This window comes from Stegodyphus dumicola, chromosome 1, assembly GCF_044657685.1.
Source record: "Stegodyphus dumicola isolate Sdum_Otavi_A_Nest chromosome 1, ASM4465768v1".
NCBI lineage: Eukaryota > Metazoa > Arthropoda > Arachnida > Araneae > Eresidae > Stegodyphus > Stegodyphus dumicola.
Window position 1 is genome coordinate 117,920,178 of NC_140768.1, and position 8,067 is coordinate 117,928,244.

General features: G+C 29.4%; 1 protein-coding gene across 1 annotated transcript in view; it reads left to right on the top strand.

Moving 5' to 3' along the window:
- LOC118204950 (tudor domain-containing protein 5-like) overlaps nt 1–7,731 on the top strand; it is a 91,056-nt gene extending 83,325 nt beyond the window's left edge. Inside the window, exon 17 of the mRNA XM_085819733.1 lies at nt 7,436–7,731. The gene's annotated coding sequence lies outside the window, so the exon portion shown is untranslated. The remainder of the gene's footprint in view (nt 1–7,435) is intronic.
- Nucleotides 7,732–8,067: the final 336 nt, after the last annotated feature.

Genomic DNA, 8,067 nt, shown 5'->3' on the forward strand with positions numbered 1-8,067 from the left:
CAGGTAACAGAAATTGACGAAAAGATTGATGAACATTTAATAATTTTAATGAGATTATCTAGGAAAGTAAAATAGTTTAAAACATATTTAATGTGGTTTTCCAGAATGTTTCCTACCATAGTTTTTAATCTCAGACTAAATGATACACTTTATCTGGAAGTTCATATTCTTGTGTCATAAAGTATGCTTTATTGTAATTAGTCTTAGATTGTAAAGTTAAATTTATGAAAATATGATGAGTTAAAAATATATTGCAGATATTAAACTAGATTTTAATTATATGCAATTTTGAAATTTTAGAGATCTTGCTTCATGTAATTATTTTTAATGTTTTTATTAAATTCTTAATTAATGCTATTATGCATGCATTAGAAAGTGAAATGAAATAATACTTAGGGATATCATTTGGCTGCATTCTGTTGTTTCTCAGTTAAACTATTCTGCATTCAAAAAATTACTCAAGGATTCTCACGAATACCAGCTCAAACAGTTCCGAAGTATTTCTGCAAAATATACGTAATTACTTAAGAATTGTATCTTTTTGATAATATTTTTTTCGCCTTTACAAGTTACTGCCAAAATTATTTTGTAAATCAGAAATCTTCGAGGGGATTAGTGTGTCTCGCATAGTTACCCTGGTGCCACACGATATCACTGAAATTGATAGATGTATAATTGAATGTTTAATCAAAAATGTCTAATTCCTCTTTTATGATATTTCAAGAATTGATACTACTGAAACAAGAAATATTGGTACATTAACATTTTCTTAATATTCATTGTGTATTTGTTATGATGCATGTATTAATGTCATTACAAGTTAGCATTTGGTAATGTTTGCTTCAACAATTTAGGGTTTGATGAAGTGCCACAGAGGTTATCGCTTAAAGAATGTGTGCAGGCCAACCACCAACACAAGATATTAAAAGAGCAATGAAAATGAAGATTTAACTATAAGGAAAAATCTGACTAATGTTATTACTCATAACACTTAATTGTTTCATTGTAAATTTATGCGAGTTTTCTTGTATTCTGTTTATTTTGCAGCTTATGTTATTGTAAATTCATGTATGTTTTCATTCTTGCTCTGTCATGCATTTCATACAATAATCGTTTGTTGTGCATATTAATTATATGTGTATATATTACATCATTGAATCACTGTATTTGAATTTTAATAAACCTTTTTACCATTCAGTAGTACTTTTCCATAAAACCCTGAACATTCTAAACATCCCATATCACTAATCCTCAATTCTAAATAATACTTGAGTTTACTTAATTCATGTATTAATAACGAATTTGAAAAATAATACAATAGTTACATATTTTGAGGTAAAACAAATACTGCTCAATTGGACATTTTAAAATGTTTTTCCTTTTAATAGAGGAACATTTTTTAAGGATTTAATTATTAGTATTTGAATATTGTATTAATATATGATTAATTAGTATATGAATATATTGTGTGTAATGAATAAGTAAGGCAGTGAATAAATTTTGAAGAATAATTTCACATGAGGAAATATGATCTGCCTGGGTTAAAAAATTAATCTTTAAATGCTATTTATGAGATTATATGGCTGAAATCTGTAGCCCAAAAGCAGTTAAAGCAACCCATCCCCAAAAAAGAAGACATTTTAAATAGTTTCTTCCAAAACTTGAAATATTTAAACATTACATGACCCTAAATTTCTAGAGAATTTAAAATACTCATTTCATTCACTTCAGCTACTGGCCATTATATGAAATTTTCCTATATTAAAATGTTCCTCATGATTTTGCAAGGTGAAGACCACAAATATTCTGCCCTCATAACTAATGATGATATAATAAGCATGAAGTAGACTTCAGTGTAAAGAATATGGAACTATATATTTTGCTCTTTGTTTATTAATTAGCTCACTTTTAAAAAATTCATATCATATAGTAAGTAGTATTCATAATTTTTCTCATTTTCTTAATATTTCATTGAAGTATTTAAATGTTAATTTAATTAGCAATACCTAATAATGTCAAATGCATATATTATTATACAGAATGGGATTCTGACCATAACACTCGGGCAAAGTGATATACATGTTAATTTTTCAACAAGTTTCTGTGTTATGCTTTTTACTCTCTACACAGTGTTTAATTTTTAATTATTATTTTTTATTATTTGTAGGACCTAACAGGAGACCTATGTTTACATCTTGTATTTTGAATTTACAGTTTTCTTTTGTAGATTACAGACACCATATATTCAAAAGAAATTAACATGCTGCTGGATATATGCATGTGTTTTTCATATTTACAGCTGTCGCATGTGATGTTACGTAATCGGGTAAAAAATGAAAGAATTAAGTTTATTGACACCAAAACAAATGCATACTTCGATATAAAGGCTGCATAAAAATGAAAATGGCTAAATTAAAATAGTGAATTGAGGGTTGTAGAGTTCTCATTTATTTTTATTAACCAGCTATTTTATGATAATTAGCTTTTCTTTCTTCCTTTCCATTTTCCTGCCAGAATGCTAATTTTGAGTGTATTCGAATGAGGTAGAAAGCAGTAGTATTGAAAGGAAGAGGTTTTAGATGGGAGAATCTATTTGAATATCATACTACAATATTAGGTCTGAGATAATTTGTGCAGTTTCTTTCTGTGTAGCCTTCAGACTAACTAAAATTTACTTAGTTGAATTCATTTCGTTACTTTTGATTTACGCCATAAATGCTGGCTGATTCTGTATGAACACGCTGTGCACTCTGTTAATTTGTCCGAGTCTATAAAAGGTTTTTTTTTACACATATTCCAAACCTCTGTTGTAATTTCCAAAACATAACGAGAAGTCTCTTAAGTTTTCCAGAGTTCTCGCACAGTATACATTACCAAAGTGGGTGAAACTCGTATAAGGTGTAAGAAAGACCAAAAGGAGATTTATTAAATCAAGAAAAGTAATCGGTGGAAAGGGCATTTAATCTTAATAATGAAAAATTGAATTTTACACCAAATATTCAAACTTTTGTAAATGTTTTATATTTAATTAGCGAGAGTTAAAAATAAAAATTACCTTTATATTCATAACATAGGTTACATTCTGTTAATTTCCCATAAATAAACATAACGAATACATTGACAAAATCATTGTACTAAGCTATTTTGGTAAAATAAAATCTACTATTTTCATTGTACTTCCAATTTAGGTTGTTTTCATAAAATTCTTTTATTAAACATTAACTTATACTTGATAATCAATCTTCAAGTTCGAAAATAAGTTAACTGTAATTACATTTGTTTTATGATCAAATATTTTAATTTGGCATTGGAGCATTTCTTTTTCTGTTTGACATCTCTGCTCTGTTAAGGTTATAACCAGTTAAATTGTTACTGTGTCTCTGAAAAATCAACAGCATTCTTAAACACCATTTTAAAAATATTTCTGTGTGTAGTATTTTATCAGTAGAATTTTTTCTAACTAAATAAGAGCTTCATAGCCGAGCGGTCACCCCTCACTACTTCGCTACTCATAGCATTCAGGGTTCGATCCTCAGCAGAACCTTAAACCGCAAAGGACTTGTATATATCGCATCACGTGACCTGCAAAAAATTTTAATTTCACCTCCAGTGACCATATGGATAATATTACTCTCCTCACCACTTCCCTACGTTCACCACACTTGATATACTCATTTTCTCTTATGCAACAATTTCACTTTCATCCTTACAATTGCGGTAACCTTTACTACATTCGTCCTGCTTATTAAACTCCAAGACGCTTATTACTTCCACCGTTAATAGATGGTGACACGCTCGCCTTCCTCCTGTTCTTAAAGACGTTAACATGCTCCTTTTTTAAGGAAAATTTATGCGTACCAAGACTGCCCCAGTAGGGGAAATAATGTAGGAGTAAAGACCCTCGGGTCGAAGACTCGTCAAGACCGAAATTCATTACAATTCTAAACAAATACAGAAGTTGTTATAAAAACATTTGAAAGTACATGTCTTGAAAGAGAAACAGTATTCGTAATGTCTAGTCAATTATGATATATTAACAGCTATCATAACTTTGCATGTATGTTGTATGCATTATATATATATATGCATAAAGATCCAATTTTGGCAATAAGTAGAGCTGTTACAAAATAATCACGAAGTCTAATGGAACGTACTCGTCACACATACTGGGGGGAATCAAATTTATGTACGTATTTGCAAGTCTTAAAGAATTTGGGGGGGGGATTACAAATGTACCAATTTCTTATTAATATAAAATCATTTGTTAATATTAAAGAAAAATTTATTTCTTAACTTACGAAGTCAGCTAAATCATAGACCGAAATATGTGTTTCTGCAAATATTCAGAACTTCCGGAACTACGAATACATTCACAGTTACAAAATATGTAAAATATTGTGAAATATATTTCTTTTAAATGCTTGGAATATTCGGAAAAATATCTAAATTCAAAGAAATGGTAAAATACGTTTCACTTGCAGATTCTTTGTTATTTATTTGATTATATCACCATTAATAACAATGTTCACCCCCAGAATAAAAAATATATTGTTTATGTACTGAAGACTTGGTTTGTTTCCCTTGACAAGTCAATTAATCTATCATCAATGACAATAGCTACCTTTTAAATACTTTTAATTTTGGTACTTAAAATGTTTGCATTTCAAAATAATATTTCTATGCAGCTTTTAAATAATTTTTAATGCAACAGAAATCTAAATAACATATTTTCCACTGCGGTGGAATTCTAAATAACTTCAAATGCTGACTAAAATTCATTCCAATAATTCATCGCTTTAAATTTCTGTTCCTTGCAGATGATACAGGAAAAACCTTTTCTAATAATATATTTCTAATTCTACCAGGATATACTGACAAATAACCCGATGAAAAAATTGATACAGGCATAGATGGAGGAGATGTAAATAATTATTACGAAATAATGTGAAGCAGTGTTTGCATTCAAAATGTAATATGTTATACTTATGAAATTCTGCACTTTACTTTGGAACTGTACGAATTTTCGCTCAAAAGACTGAAATTTAGGATATATTAGTTGAAAATTTATTCATTACACTTTTAAGGAATAAAAACAACTCAGAATTTACCATACGTTCCATTCGTACATACGTAAAAAATATAGCAAGTGTTTGCAAATAACATTGAAGAAATTTTACAATTCAAAAATGCTGTTTATTTAATTCTTTTAAATAAGAAATAAAAGCGCGAATATACGTTAACAAACTAAGCGGGAAAATCCAGTTTACATTACTGAGAATTATAACATGTAAACAAATTACATCTAAATAACGAATTATTAAGCACAATATATGGTAGCAATTATTAAATGCACTGTTACACAAATTAAAATGAAACATATATTAGAAAAATAAGCAAGTGCAAAGGGTATGAACGTTAAAATAACTAATAAACAAAGTTCCACAACATTGCAGTTATACACATCATTCGCCCACACTCGACAGCCATGGAAATCACGAATAAGCTAGCGTAGGGTTGCTTTTAGTCGCCAATATTTCTTCCCGCGCCAAAGGTACACCATCAAGTATGCGCAGTAAGCGAAATTCGCTTAACACTGTTCAACTCAATGTGCGGTCTGCCATTACGCATACGGTGCGCATGGGATTTGGCGTTTTTGGCGATATTATGATGAGCAGTAAATGAGTCATTTTGGTGTTGGCGACAGTTTTCAAAATCGCGCCAAGGCCGTCCCGTGTACTAAGGTTTTACCCTAAATCGCGCTATTTGGACGGTCAACAGGCTAATACGTATGTACCAAGAATACTTTTAGTTCTGTTTATTTAATGCTTGCGTGCATTCCATTACAATTTAAAGATTAATTTTTAGTTCATATAGTCTTATACTTCTTTTAATGCACTCAATTTTCATTAAAATATTTATATATTACGTCAATAGTCTCAAACTCAAATTGCATACGGCCCGAATGCACGATCTCAAAACAGCTGAAGAGCCATAATTTATTTTTAGCAAAATGAAAAATTTCTTACCATCAAAATAAAAAATAATTTAATTAGATTAATTTCGCTTCCTGATCATTTATGAAAATATGCATAAACAATAACAATACAAAGAGGAAAAGAAATTCAAATTTATATTTATTTTCTGAAATTTAAAAGTTTGGTATCTGCGAAACATATTTGTTGGTTACTCTTTGTAACTCAAACATGCAGCTAAATATTAATATTTCATACACATTTATTTCAAATAATTCTAAAATGTCTAATTAATAATTAAATACCTTACTTTTGACCTAAACTAAAAATCAACAAATTATAAGAAGTTTCCAAGTTTCACAAAAAGCTTTCCAAATGGAACAAAACTTGAATGTAAATAATGATAAATTAGTCTCTTTATCTTATTTACTGAATTTTTCTAGAACATATAGATTAAAATACGTATGTTTGCATGATAATAATTAAAAATTTTGTATGGAAATACACAGTTTGTTTGTATAGTGTTCGTGCGCTGGATAAAAATTACTCGGATTGTAAATGCTGATAGGTCAATCGAGTTTTTTTAATATTAATTTTCAATGCAAAACTGGGAAAATGCGTTCCCAAGCAAAACGGTTTTAATGAGTGCAAAAGTTCGTAACTGAGTACTTATTTTTTGACGAGTACGAATAAAACTTAATCAGATCTGTATCTTCAAATCTTTGGAAAGATTTATATCATATTTTAAACTTACTAGTTCAATTTATAGATTTTCTGGTGAATTATTCACGTTCGTGTTTAATGATAATAATAATGTAAACCCGGACTTAAACTTGAAATCTTTGCAAAAAATATCTAAGTGAAATACATTCGCGGGCCGCCATTTTGAGACCACTGCACTACATGACCAAAAATATCTGTATCCGTTTAGTCATACCCGCATGTACATGCCTACATAGGAAGAATAATATGGACTGTATCCTCCTTCGGCAGCAATGACAGTAACCATTTCTGTTAGGAAGAATTTTGGAAGTAACTCCATTCTTGCAGAAATCACTTCTGTCAGCGACTTCAGAAGACTGACTGACTTCAGAAGTTGAGGCAGTTCTTTCAGCGACTAAGCAATGTAGGCAGACTTTCTAAAGGTATTCCAGTTCATAGCATAGCTATACTGTACTATACTGTAATTAAGCCCTGGTTACAAACATACATAGCTATATCTTGTAATTCCGCCTTTTTTAAAGCATTCTAAGACAAAAAAAGGGGGAAAAAAAAAAAGTTTTTCTTCCAGTTTTTTTCAACTTTGAGTAATTCAAACAATTTAATAATTTCAGTTCATTGAACAATTTAATATAATTCCTGTAATCACACTGTGCTGCAACGTCAATTTGTATTTTTTCAGGTTTATTTGTTTTTTTATTTTTTTCTTCTGATTATTAATTTTTCCACTTTTTTCCCATTAGGAAATGCAGGTGCCTAATGTGAAAGAACAGCGCATTTGGACGGGTATTTTCGATCCTCACGAACATTATTTTTTGAAAATATAATTTATTTTATTGTAATTTATGGACTAAATCAATTATATACAGTTGCTGTTTGTATAACTCTGTTGTTGTTTCTATAACTTTGTACAACTGTTTTAGCAAGAAAGATACAAATATGAAACATGGAAAGTCTGTGATATTTCAATTATGTTTGCATTTCTTCTTGTAATATGTTACAAATATTTTCAAATATTATCATTAAAAGAAAACTTTATGTAAAAATAAAATTCAGGTTTTACTAAATCAGTAATACTTTTATATTCATTAATATACTGTGTTGGATTAAGAATGCCTTGCTCTTTGGATATATTTAACAGAGATGATAACAGGGGTTTTCATTTTAATGAGCGTCTAAATCATTATATAGGCAGGTATGACCAAACTTTAAGACGATGGGAGCCGCAAGTTCAAATTTATATCGTTTCAAAAATGATAAGACAGTTTTTGAATATAAACGTTTGAAGTAAATTAATGAATATGTGATTAACAAGATTACATATAAATACATCTTATATCTACTGTTTTGTGTTTAGAAAAGTGAAGTCCCAAGA